Source organism: Petaurus breviceps, unplaced genomic scaffold, assembly GCF_028583685.1.
Source record: "Petaurus breviceps papuanus isolate PSGF00001 unplaced genomic scaffold, PetGlider_PUasm1.0 76, whole genome shotgun sequence".
NCBI lineage: Eukaryota > Metazoa > Chordata > Mammalia > Diprotodontia > Petauridae > Petaurus > Petaurus breviceps.
The window spans coordinates 45,079,549-45,094,090 of record NW_027186473.1 but is presented as its reverse complement, the minus strand read 5'-3'; the positions used below and the strand labels follow the sequence as shown (position 1 = coordinate 45,094,090).

General features: G+C 37.6%; 1 long non-coding RNA gene across 2 annotated transcripts in view; it reads left to right on the top strand.

The window, feature by feature from the left end:
- Nucleotides 1–14,542, top strand: part of LOC138175107 (uncharacterized) — a 145,079-nt gene that overhangs the window by 25,242 nt on the left and 105,295 nt on the right. The gene's annotated exons all lie outside the window — the stretch shown is intronic.

The following is a 14,542-nucleotide window of genomic DNA, read 5'->3' as shown; positions in this document are numbered from 1 at the left end:
ACCAATAATGTAACTACTATAACAGTCCAGGGAAAGGGTAATGATGAGGACCTCGAGTAGCATGGTGTCTGTGTAAGTGGATTGAGAGGCAGATGCCAGATATGCTGTGGAGCAGAATCAATAAGGCCTGGAAACTGATTGGATATGAGTGATGAGGGACTGAGAGTTGGTGATGCCAAGGTATGCTTGGCTGAAACAGAAAAGTTTGGACGAATTGGTCATCTATTGGTCAATGAACTTTGTCATTTTCGTAAAGAGAGAAATGACCTGTCATGGTGCAAAGTAATAAGAATAAAGCTAAAAGTAAAAAGAATAAAAGCTAATAAGAAGAGAGGATGACTGGGTATCAAGCCCTTCTTCACCTCAGTCACAATCAGATCCATATAGCACGGCTTCAGCTGATAAATAAGTTTGATAAGGCTGCCTATAGCGAATGGTTTGCTTCAGAGCCAAAATTACCAGCTCTGGCTTTAATTCATTAACAGGTAATTGTTCTTGAGAGTTTCATAATGAGAAAATGTCAAGGTGCCAGTGAAGCTGTTGAGTGACGCCACAGTTCAGGCTGTCAATGGCCAAAATAGCCATCGCTATTTGGACCCACAGTTTATTATCTTAGAAAATCACTTGTGCCTGAAATGAGACTCCCAAGGGGGAAGTAGCCAGGTGACCAAGGTAAGCTGAGCTGAAATGAACACTCCGGGGACTGTACATGGTCTAGTGGAAAGTCAGGATGAGACACTGTCCTCGTGATAACTAGACAATTCAGTTGTCTCTTGGAATTCTTTGCATTCTGAAAGTTTACCTCTCTTTTAAGGGCTTTGGGGATTTTGTGTTTGTTTTGGAACGGTAACTCAGGGCCACCTGGGTCTTTCTAATTCTGGTCTATTTGGTAGTTGTTCTTATTAAAGATAAGGTTTTTTTGCTTGTCAAGATTCATATTTTTGTTGTGTTTTTCAATGTTTTTGTAGCCATCTTGGAACACTGATGTGAAAGAGAATCTTCCCTGTCCTAGCTCCCCAGTACAAGTGAAAATTGGGCTTTAATAAGTATATTGGAACATCTACACTCTAGTAGAAAATGGGTTCTAGATCCTGAGTAAATTTAAGGCAACCCATAATATCAATTCTGACAATCAGGGCAAGCAAAAATCAAGTATGAAATTCATTATGCGAAAACAATTAGATACTAAAGATAAATTCAGTTGAGCAGAAGAAGGAAGGCACATGTTAAATTGTAATATCCTTAAAATTTCAACGCCTTATAGCAAAGCTTTATTTGCCTCATCCTGGTTATAGTTCTGACTCTAAGGGACACTTTCCTTCTACAGTCTGGTTTCTGACTTCATTATTCAAATGAAACTGTCCTCTCCAAAGTTTCCAATGACTTCTTATTTGTGATCAGTGATGAGACAAGGGAGCAAGGGATGCCAAGGTAGAGGACAGTATAAAGTTGAAGTAATTCACCAAGGGTTCAATATAAGGGGTGGGGTGGCAAAGAATGCAGCCAGTACAGAGGTGTTGGTCTGAGAAAGAAATGAGAGATAGAGGTATCAAAGGTTAAAATAAAGATGAAGAAATTAGGGGTTTTAAAGCATAAGGAGTAATATAATCAATCAAAGGATTTTGGAATTCATGAGGATAGAAATATAACCTTTATGGGTATGATCAAGGGTATGGCCATCTCAGTAGGTCATGACAATTTAGTAGTATGAGTATATAGTAGCATATAAGATAATGATTGTAAAACTCTTTGCAAACCTTAAAACCCTATATAAACACCAGCTATTTTAATTCTAATTTTTCTCTTCTTTTTAAGCGGAGTTCAGATAAAATGGTCCTGGGACCATTTATCCCACTATTATTCTTTTATGTAAAGTTCTGTTGGCTGTTGCTCTGGTAGATTAAAAAAATGCTTTTTAATAATGGAGTGAATTTACTGGCTTTTAAGCTTATCTTCTAGACTCACTGAAAGCATCTTTGGGACAGCTTTAGCAGCATATAGGTTGATTGGGGTAATTTGTACATTGTCCTATTCCCACAAGACTGATTTTTTTTCTATTGCGTTTCTATTTTGATGCCTTTTTGTTCCATATAACTTAGAGATTAGGAGTATTTGCTATGGCCAGATCCATTAAAAATGTTGTTTTGAAATTTTTGTGGATCCATGTTACATGTGACTTGGTGTAACAATTCTGTTCGATAATCAGGCAATTCCAATACAATGTCTTTGTTGATTCTCAAGAGTATTTTGGGTCTGTATTTGTTAAACAGGGATTTATCAGCTATTAGTTTATGAGATATAATGAAGTTTTGATGTTACACTCTAGCCACCAGATTGAGTCTTTCTAGATACTCTTTTGGTGTTATATATATTTTTGGTTACTGAAGCATTGTGTTGCACAGTGTAGACTATTTCCTTGCAAAATGTTGTAATGCCAAGCAAAGGCAACTTCCAAGGCTCAAAATACCAGCATAGCAGCCCTCCATTTTATTCAGTGACAAATTAAGAACAGAGAAAATAAAAATACAGCATTCACCAAGTATAATTCAATAATTTCCAAGTACTACCCCTGGCCAGTACATTCATTTAGTCCATCACAAAGCCCCTCTTCTCAAATGGAGATTAGTTTCCAATCATAAACAAAGTACATTCATTTGGTCAGTCACAGAACAGAAAAAATCAAAAGTTTCCCACCCGTGGATCACAACTGAATTATAATTATCATCAGTTAATGCCAAGTACCTTCTCAAAAGGGGCAGTAGAGAGCACAAAGGCCTCCTACCCCTGAGCACAGCATTTAATACCCAAAGAGAGGTCTTTTCTTCATCTTTACCCGAGGCAAGTTCTCAGCAATCTCTGTTTCTGGGGAGACAAAGCTTAACAAGGCCACAAGATATATTGCCACTGTCCTCATTCATTCATTGTCTTAGGACCCCTGAAAACATTAGCAAGACCCTCTTCCAGGATTTCTGTAAACATACAACAAGAAAATCCTTCTTTGGGGCTTCTGAACCAACAGCAAGTTTCCAGAACCTCTGCAACAAGAGCACTGTCCTTCACTGATGGATGAATCTGGCAAAACAACATCAAAACAGACAGACAAAATACTGGCATCACAGCCATGTCTCCTCAGTCCTTGGAAGCTCCAGGTGGCAGCTCGAACTGTCCCTCAGCAATCCTCTGTCTCTCTCTGCCTCCATGATGCTGTTTTCAAAAGTTCTTCTGCCTTTCTTCCTCTGCTTCTTCCTTTCTAAATCCATGGTACCTGCTCCTCCCAGTTCAGCCCTCTCTTTTCACATCAACAAGTCCATCCCACAAGTGGGATTCACAAGCTCTGAGTTTTAACACTCAACCCAAAAACAAAGCCAATGCAAGACGAAATTTAAATTCCATTACTATTACAAATATACACTGATCTGTAAGTTTAGTGTCTTAAGGACCACCCATCTACACTTTCTTGTAGCTATGACCTGGTTCTGAATCAATATAAGCCCCTGCCTTTCCTTTTCAGTCATTTCTTTGATGTTCTTTCTTAACTTATTGTTGGTTCAGTTCATGTAAATATTCCCCAAGAAGGGCCTTTTTCTTCCAACCTTGGATTATAATAATTTCATTAACTCTATTCAAAGGTAATATTTTCATAGGTTCAATCCAAAAGTAAGCACTTTGGTGTTCATTTAAAAAACATAAGTTTGAAGGTGGAACCAAGATGGTGGAATAAAAGCAGGCACTCACCTGAGCTCTCTCCCAAACCCCTCCAAAGACCTTTAAAGTTACTCTAAACAAATTCTAGAGCAGCAGAACCCACAAAAAGACAGAATGAAACAAATTTCTAGCCCAAGACATCCTAGAAGGTCAGTAGGGAAGATCTGTTGCACCAGGGTGAGAGAAGCATGAAATCTAGTGCAAACCAAGCCCCAGCAAAATCAGAGCAGACATGGGGTGACTGAAACACTGGCAGCAATGGTGGCTTCTGACTTCTCAGCCCACAGATGCCAAAGACAACTTAGAAGGTCAGCAGGAAAGGTCTCTCGGAACTGGGTGAGGATGGAAGGCAGTCTAGTACAGGCTGCATCAGCTCAGTCTGAAACCAGTAACCCATAAATCAGGGGAAGGCCTTGGGAATGACTAAATCAGCAGCAGCAGTGACAGTGGCAGTGGCTTCTTCCAGAGCTCTCAGCCCACAGATGGTAAGGTGGGGTCAAACAACTGGTCAGAAGCATATTGGGGCAACTAGGTGGCTCGGTAAATAGAACACCGAACCAGGACTCAGGAGGACCTGAGTTCAAATCTGGTCTCAAATGACACTTGACATTTAACTAGCTGTGTGACCTTGGGCAAGTCACTTAACCCCAATTGCCTTGCCTCCCCCCCTTCAAAAAAAAAGAAAGATATTATAAAGGACTCTTTGCTAACACTGAGGCAGGATTCTGTTCCTTTGCCCAAACTCAGATGCAGGTCACAGTCCTGGGTGGCACTCCCAGGGTGAGGAGCACTAGCATAGCACAGCTTGTGGCAGCAGTAGAGGGGGTACCCTACTCATAGTTCCAGGGCAGAAAAGAGTGCTTGTGGTCACTCACAGAACAGAGCACAGGCCAGGAGAGTAATAAACACCTTTCCTTTGCTCATACCACCTTAGAAGAACTGAAAATTCACAGGTCCCTAGAAGTATCTCTGAAAACAGCTGCATAAAACCCCTGAAACTTGGGACAGTATGCCCTCCACCCTGGGAATAGAGCCCTACCTTAACAAAGAGTTAAAAAGTCAAGTAATAGGCTGGGAAAATGAGCAAACAATAGGAAAAAAAAAATCTGACTAGAGAAACTTACTTTGGTGAGAAGGAAGGTCAAAACACGCACTCACAAGAAGACAGCAAAGTCAAAGCTCCTACATCCAAAGCCTTCAAGAAAAATATGAATTTGGTCTCAGGCCATGGAAGAGCTCAAAAGGATTTTGAAAATCAAGGAAGAGAAGTAGAGGAAAAATTGGGAAGAGAAATAAGAGTGATGGAAGAAAATCATGAGAAAAGAGTCAACAGCTTGATAAAGGAGATGCGAAAAAATACTGAAGAATATAACACCTTAAAAAACAAACTAGGCCAAATAGTAAAAGAGGTCCAAAAAGTTAGTGAGGATAAGAATGGCTTAAAAACCAAAACTGACCAAATGGAAAAGGATGTCCAAAAGCTCACTGAAGAAAATAATTCCTTAAAAATTAAAATAGAGCAAATGGAAGTTAATGAATTTATGAGAAATCAAGAACTCAAAAAATAAAACCAAAAGAATGAAAAAATAGAAGACAATGGGAAATATCTCATTGGAAAAACAACTAACCTTCAAAATAGATCGAGGAGAGATAATTTAAAAATTATTGGACTACCTGAAAGCCATGACCAAAAAAAAAAAAAAAAGAGCCTAGACATGCTTTATCAAGAAATTATCAAGGAAAACTTCTCTGATATTCTAGAACCAGAGGATAAAATAGAAATTGAAAGAATCCTCCAATCACTTCTTAAATGGAATCCCAAATGAAAATACCAGGAATATCATAACCAAATTCCAGAGTTACCAGGTCAAGGAGAAAGTATTGCAAGCAGCTGAAGAAAAAATTCAAATATCATGCTGACACAATCACGATAACAGGAGATTTAGCAGCTTCTAAGTTAAAGGATCAAAGACTTGGAATATGATATTTCAGAGGGTAACATAGCTAGGATTACAATCAAAAATCACTTACCCAGCAAAAGTGAGTATAATACATGAGGGGGGAAATGGATATTCAATGACATAAAGAGATTTCAAGCATTCTTGATGAAAAGACCAGAGCTGAATAGAAAATTTGACTTTCTAATACAAGACTCAGAAATGTGAAAAGATAAACAGGGAAGAGAAATCATAAGGTATTTATTAAAGTTAAACTGTTTACACTCCTATATCAAAAGATGATACTTATAAACTCATACTCATAAAACTTTTCTCATTATTAGGGTAATTATAAGGAGTATATATATAGACAGAGGGCTCAGGTATGAGTTGAATAGGAAGGGATAATACCTAAAAATAAAATTAAGGTGTGAGAGAGGAATGTGCTGGGAGAAAGAAATGGAGAGGTAGAATGGGGTAAATTAAGTCACATAAAAGAGGCAAGAAAAAGCTTTTACAATGAAGGGGAAAAGCGGGGAGGTGAGGGGAGTGAGTGAACCTTACTCTCATTGGAACTGGCTCAAACAGGAAATAACATACACACTCAATTGGGTATAAAACTCTAACTTACCCTACTGGAAAGTTGCAGGGAAGAGGATAAAAGAAGTGGAAGGGGGTGATAGAAGGGAGATGGGGGAGGGGATAGTCAAAAGCAGAACATTTTTGAGGAGGGACAGTGAAGGAAGAGAGAGAATAGAATAAACAGGAGGGGGAATAGGATGGAGGGAAATACAGTTAGTCTTTCACAATGTGACTATTATGGAAGTGTTTTTGCATGACTGTACATGTATAAACTATATTGAATTGCTTGCCTTCTCATGGTGGGGGGGCAGGGAGAAAGGAAGGGAGATAATTTGGAAAACAAAGTTTCAAAAATGAAAGTTAAAATTGTTTTTACACGTAACTGGAGAAAATAAAATGCTAAAAAAAATGTAATATCACATATTGCCAGCTTTTAGAATTGATTGGTGAAATAATAATCTTTTTATTTCAGCAGAATTTCTCTAAAATTCTTATTTATCATATGCTTCCTCCTTCTTGATAAGAAAATATTCATTTTTCTATATAATCGTTTTGAGGCAATGGGCTTTGTGTTTATAAATATTGTCCAAATTTTTGTTAGGATAACTTTCAAATTTGTTATGGTCCATTTTATAGTTCTGAAAGCATGCTAAGACTGGTATCACATAGGTGTTCATTGCTTCAAACATATTGCTGATGATGTTATTATTATTTCCCTGGTGACAAGATTTTAGATTTCAACATTATCACTTTGTTTGTGATCTTCTCCCATTTTCTGCCAGAAAAAAACAACAACATCCTTTAGGTCTGCATTTATAGCACTCAAGAGTTCATGAATTATCAATAGCATATGTGTAACTTTGTGTCTTTGGAGTATCAGATCATAGCTTTAGAGCTATAGTGACTTGAAGGGGAATTATATGACTTTTGCACAAGATCACCCAAATTGCAAAGAGCAGAGCCAAGATTTAATCCCAGGTTCTCGAACTCCAAATCCCACACTCTTTATACCTCACCAAACCCTGCACTTTCCAATTTGAGCTGCAAAGTGTTCCAGTAATGATTAGAACATTGAACTAGGATTTAGAACACCTATATTCTCTCAGTTTTGACCCTAATTCTCTATGAAACATAAGGGAGTTATCAATCAAAATTGAATTGAGTCCCAAATTCTCAATTAATTATAATAATCATGGTGATAATGATTTTTCTATGGTGCCTTTTGCTAATTATAGGTTTTCTCAGTTATTCATTAACCTAAAGCCTTGCTTATTATCCACCAGGCTTTATCTAGGGCAGGGTAACTAGAATTTTGGCTAAGATCACCAAATTGAAAGGTGCTGAAAGCACTTTCACTACTTCAGCAATGAAGAAACGGCTTAAAATTCAGCAAGAACATTTGGCTAAAATATGCAACTAGCAGATGGCCCATTTTTTTTTTCTCTACTAGCTGTACCACTAGTGAAGTTTTTCAGTGACCTAGCCTCTGGACGTGATGGTTTCTCCAGCATCCTCTGATCAGAATTAACATCTAGGCTTAAGCTAATTATAGGACATGTTTCCTGCTTCTTGCCTTACCCATAGTTGGTTATGACTTCCTCAAAAACGATTCCTATTGGTGTGGCTAGGTGGAAAAGTGAATGGAATACCGATCCTGGAGTCAGGAGGACCTGAGTTCAAACCCAGCCTCAGACACTTGACACACTCACTAGTCATGTGACTTTGGGCAAATCACAACCCCAATTGCCCTCCAAAAGAAAAATATTCCTACTTAGAGCTGTCTTGTTCATTCCCCTGCAGCCATTCTGAATCAATAGATGCACTATGAAGTGATATATATATATATATATATACATATATATATATATATATTACTTAAGTGCTACTACTAAGTTGTTGAAGGGCAGTTAGGTAACACCAGGTGTGGAGTAAGGAAGACCTGAGTTTAAATCCATCCTCAGACACTTACTAGCTTTGTGACCCTGGGCAAGTCACTTAACCATTTGCCTCAGTTTCCTTATCTGTAAAATGAACTGGGGAAGGAAATGACAAACCACTCCAATATCTCTGCCAAGAAAACCCCAAATGGGGTCACAAAGTCAGATGCAACTGGAACAGCTAAATGAGAAGTTACTGAATGTATGCAGTGAGCGTTATGAGGGAGTTGGGATCTATATTGATGGACGGACTTTCATTGAAATCACATATTCTTGGAGCATTGAAATTTTCATTGATTAACAAATGAATGAGGTCTCGTAGGGCAAATGAGAGCTTGTTCCAATATTCATGTGGATGCCATATATCAGAAGGATTATCTATGTTCTACTTGGTCCCAGAGGAGAAAACCAGGAGCAAGCTAAAGTGACAGAGTGGCAGAATTTAGTCTTGATATAAAGAAATACTTCCTCCCAGTTAGAGCTCCCCCAGGGGGAACTGGCTGCCACAAGTGACAGTCATTTCCACTCACCAGAGACCTTATGGCAAAGGTTGACAGGGTACCTGTCATGTGCATTATGGGATTTTAGATACAGCTCTGAAAGGGGCTCAGAGGTTATCTAGTTCAACCCTCTCCCCTTGAAGATAGGGTAACTAAAGTCCAGGGAGATTAAAGGACTTACTTAGAGATAGGGTTTGAACTTGAGTCCTGTGGCTTTAAATCTTCCAACTTTTAAATAAAGTGGGTATCACTTTGCATTGTTCATTATATTACATCATTCCCCTGGAAAAAAGAATGCTCTATCCACATCAGCCTTAAGAAGCCTGCCTCTCAGCCTTTATCTCTGTACAAGAAAAGAAAAATTTTCCATAAATTGAAAAAGGGTTCCTGCTAAGTAAAAGGTACAGAAATGTTGTCTGAAATAATAAAAAAGATGAGAATGAGAAATATTATAGCACAGAGGAGAGATAGAGACTTTGAGAGCAAGACTTGGGTTTGAATTTAGTCCCTTTTACCAACTTGTCTGTATTCCTGGACAGGTCACTTAATCTTTATATGCCACCAGCAACTTCCCTTGGATTTATCTTTTAAATTGTGAATGGGTTGTAAGTTGCATTGATGGAGTGAGTTCCAAATCATAGATGGCTTAGTGTCAATACAGGGAGTTTCCATACCAGGAGTTCCCTATGCCAAAGAAATTACAGATTCTTTTATATTTCCAAAATAATTAAGATGATAGACTTGCAAATCACCAGGGTAATGTAATTTGGCATTCAGTTAACCTTCTACCCCTTAGGAACTGGGAATTGTTTTTTCCTAGTCCTTGGTTCTATTAAGTTCATTTCAAGGGGTGTGGGGGGGCATTGAATACTTCTCAGTTCACAGCTGAGATCTCCTGTTCCCAAGGAAGGCAGCCTACAAAAGCAGCAAGTATTCTTTGCAAATAGACAACCTCACACTGCTGGGTCAGGGAGCTAATTTAGTTCTTCATAATGATATGATAATGTTCCTTCTCAAGGGATATAAAGGGGAAATCAGTGTCCTTGTGAAATAGCAGGTGGAAAGAAATCATGAAACTGCTAAATGAGTTTAGTTTGTTGAGACTAAATTTCCTCCTTTTCCATATACCATAAGACTATATTTGTAGAAGGTCTAGTTTAGGAATCAGTGACAGCAGAAAGGGCACGCTGTAATGTTAATGTAATAAGATCTTCCATGTCCATTAATAGGCATATGTAACTACATGGGTCCCCTTTGCCCTTGGAATAGGAGCCATGTTCTCAGGTGTAAAGGTACACAGGTATTTCAATCACAAATGTCTTGCTGCTTTCATAGCTGTAATACATCCTGAGTCACATAGAGCCCATTAGGGGAGGAACTTGCCTAAGTAGGAGCTTGCTTATAGGAAGCTTTCACACCTTTTGGTACTGAGCTAATTAAGCACTGAGTCACTAGGGTTGTGATGCCTTCTGGCCCTGAGCCTATTAGTTGAAAACTGTATATGCGGGGAGGTTGGTACTTTATGTTGGGGGCTCGCTCATGAGAAGGGCCTTTTGATTCCCTGGACAGAACTCTGAGTAGGTTTGTTAAGAGTCCCCCAACTACTCAGATGTTGGTGCTCTCCCGGTCTGTTGGTGTACATAGGTGGTTGTATTACTTTGTTCAGACAGTTGAAACCCTGGTCTGTTGGATTCAAAGAACTTGTGCTAGCAGCCCATCCTGTGTGCTAGTGTGGTTGCTAATACACATACCTACAGTCACCAATGCAACTTCTCTTCATTCTTCCATGTTCACCTAGGGAATAAATTTATGCCTTTGAAATGCCCTCTCTGGAGTAAGCATTTTTTTCTAGGGAAGATGGAGACCAAAGGAAAGATATAAAAGATGGATTTTGTATGGTATGGTCCCCAAAATCTCCCCCTTTACCTCATCATGTGCTTTTAGAAAGCAGAAGTCTTTCTTTTTTATTAATTAATTTATTTACTTTTAGTTTACAACATTCAGTTCCACAATCCCTTGAGTTTCAAATTTTGTCTCCCTTCCTCTCCTCCCTCCTCCCCCTAATGGTGGAATGTAATCAAATATAGGTTCTACAAATATCTTCACATTAAACATTAGTCAAGTTGTAAAGAAGAATTATAATCAGTGGAATGAACAATGAGAAAGAAGGGAACAAAACAACAAAACACAAAATTAAGAGAGCAAGTAGTTTGCTTCAAACTACATTCAGACTCTATAGTTCTTTCTCTGGATGTGGATTTCCCTTTCCATCATGAGTCTTTTGGAGTTGTCTTCTAACCTTCTAACCAGTCTATCAAAGTTAGTCACCACACATATGATATGTCTGTAATTGCATACAAAGTTTTCCTGATTCTGCTCTCCTCACTCAGCATCAATTTATATAAGTCTCTCCAGGTTATTGTGAAGACCATCTGCTCCTCATTTCTTATAGCACAGTAGTATTCTATTACATTCATATAGCATAACTTCTTTAGCCATTCCCCAATTGATGGACATCCCTGTGATTTGCAATTATTTGCCACCACAAAAAGAGCTGCTGTAAATATTTTTGTTTTTACGGGTCCTTTTCCCACTTGTATGATGTCTTTGGGATGCAGCCCTAGAAGTGGTATTGCTAGGCAAAAGGGTATGCACTTTTTTTATAGCCTTTTGGGCATAGTTTCACATTGCTCTACAGAATTGTTGGATCTGTTTACAATTCTGCCAAGAATGCAGTAGTGTTCCAATTTTTCCACATCCTCTCCAGCATTTATAATTTTCCTGTTTTGTCATTTTAGCCAATCTGACCTGTCAGATGTGGTACCTCAGAGTTGTTTTTAATTTTGATTTGCATTTCTCTAATCAATAGTGACTTAGAGAATTTTTCATATGCTTATAATTATATTTAATTTCTTCCTCTGAAAACTTCCTGTTCATATCCTTTGACAATCTATCAATTGGGGAATGACTTGCATTCTTATAGATTTGACTCAGTTCTCTGTATATTTTAGAAATGAGGCCTTTATCAGAGACACTGGTAAAAATTCTTTCCCAATTTTCTATTCACCTCCTAATCTTGGTTGCATTGGCTTTATCTGTACAAATTTTTTTTTCAATTAAATGTAATAAAAATTATCCATTTTGCATTTTGTAATGTTCTCTAACTCTTGTTTGGTCATAAAATCTTCCCTCCTCCATAAATGTGACAGGTAAACTATTCCTCACTCTCCCAGATTGCTTAAAGTATCAACCTTCATACCTAGATCATGCACCCATTTGAACTTTGTTTTGGTATACTGTGTAAGATATTGATCTATGCCCAGTTTCTGCCATTACCATTTTTCTGTTTTCCCAGAAGTTTTTGTCAAATAGTGAGTTCTTATCCCAGAAGTTGGGGTCTTTGGGTTTATCAATCAGTAGATTACTATAGTCATTGACTGCTGTGTTTTGTTTATCTTATCTCTTCTACTGATCCACTACTTTATGCCTCTGCCAGTACCAAGTAGTTTTGATGACTACTGCTTTATCATACAGATTCAAATCTGGTATGACTAGGGCACCTTCCCTAGTATTTCTTTTCATTAATTCCTTTGATATTCTGGACCTTTTGTTCTTCCAGATGAATTTTGTTTCTATTTTTTCTAGCTCAATTAAATAATTTTTTGGCAGATTGATTGGTATGGCACTAAATATGTAAGTTAATTTCAGTTAAATTGTCATTTTTATTATATTAGCTTATCCTAGCCACAAGCAACTGGTATTTTCCCAGTTATTTAGATCTGACTTTATTTGTTTGAAAAGTGTTTTGTAATTGTGTTCATATAGGTCCTGGGTTTCTTTTGTCAGGTAGGTTCCCAAATATTTTATAATGTCTACAGTAATTTTAATTGGAATTTATCTTTCCCTTTCTTTTTGTTGGACTTTTTTAGAAATATGTAGGAATGCTGAGGATTTATGCAGGTTTATTTTATATCCTGCAACTTTGCTAAATTTATTTATTATCTCAAGTATTTTTATATATGTTTCTCTCAGATTCTCTAAGTATATCATCATATCATGTGCAAAGAATGACAGCTTAGTCTCTTCTTTGCCTCATCTGATTACTTCAATTTCTTTTTCTTCTCTTATTGCTATTGTTAATATTTCTCATAACAAATTGAATAAGAGAGGTGATAGTGGACATCCTTGTTTCACCCTTGATCTTATTGGAAATGCTTCTAGCTTATCCCCATTACATATAATACTTGCTGATAGTTTAGATAGATGCTACTTATTATTTTAAGGAAGACTCCATTTATTCCTATACTTTCTAGTGTTTTTAATAGGAATGGGTGTTATATTTTGTCAAAAGCCTTTTCTGCATCTTTTGAGATAATCATATGGTTTCTACTAGTTTTGTTGTTGATATGTTTGATTATAATGATAGTTTTCCAAATATTGGAAACCCTTGAATTCCTGGAATTAATCCTACCTGATCAAGTGTATTATTCTTGTGATGAGTTGCTGTAGTCTTTTTGCTAATATTTTATTTAAATGTTTTGCATCTATATTCATGTGGAAAATTGGTTTATAATTTTCTTTCTCTGTTTTGTCTCTTCCTGATTTAGGTATTAGTACCATGTTTGTGTCATAAAAGGAATTTGGTAGGAATCCTTCTCCAGTTTTCCCAAATAGTTTGTAGAGTATTGGAATCAATTATTCTTTAAAGGTTTGATAGAATTCACTATTAAATCCATCTGGCTCTGGAGATTTTTTCCTAGGGAGTTCATTGATGGCTTGTTCAATTTATTTTTCTGATATGGGGTTATTTAAAGTAGTTACTTCCTCTTCCGTTAATCTGGGCAACTGATGTTTTTGTAAATATTCATCCATTTCACTAGGATTGCTGAATTTATGGGCATAAAATTGGGCAAAATAATTCCTAATTATTTTTTTCCTTTTTTAAAATGTTTTTTGGTCTTTTGAGCTTCCATATGCTCTGGCAAGCTGGTCACGCAGGACCTCCAACCTAGACTACAATCCAGATCCAAACAGGCCAAAGAAAGAGCAATTACACCTCAGGCTGTTCGCTTGATCCCCCTTCAATCTGCAATCCAGGAGCTGAAGCTGCCACCTGGAGGTGGCTGCACAGCCGCAGAGCCTCTAGCTTCTTCCTCCAGAGGGTAAAAGCCAACTGCACTCCCAAAATACCAGATCCCAAAGTCCACACTACACTGACCTCTCACTTTGTCCTTTGCATCTATGGGTTGATAATTCTGGAAACTGCCACAGCTGCTGGTGATCTGAAGTCCCTCCAGGCTGTGGCCACCCTGAGGCTAAAACCTTGGTCTCATATGGGGCTGGGCTCAGCCCCTAGAGTTCTGTGGTGGCCCCTTCCTGCTACTGTCTTCAGCAGGAAGTTAGCTTCTCTGTCATTTTGTAGGTTCTGTAGCTCCAAAGTTTGTTTAGAGTCATTTTTTACATGAATTGGAGGAGGTGGGAGATGAAGCTGTGTGGAAGTCCTGTTTCTACTCTGCCATCTTGACTCTGCCCCCTAATTATTATTTTAATTTCCCCTTCATTGTAGGTAGATTCACCCTTTTAATTTTTGATACTGGTAATTTGATTTTCTTCTTTCTTTTTTTTTATCATATTGACCAAATGTCTATCAATTTTATTGTTCTTTTCATAAAACCAGCTCTTAGTTTTATTTATTCAATAGTTTTCTTAATTTCTCTTTTGGTTTTTAGTATTTCTAATTTAGTATTTAATTGGGGATTTACAATTTCTTCCTTTTCTAGCTTTTTCAAATGCGTGCCTAATTTATTGATCTCCATTTTCTTTATTTTATTTATGTAGGCAGTCAGAGACATAAAACTTTCTCTAAGAACTGCTTTTGCTG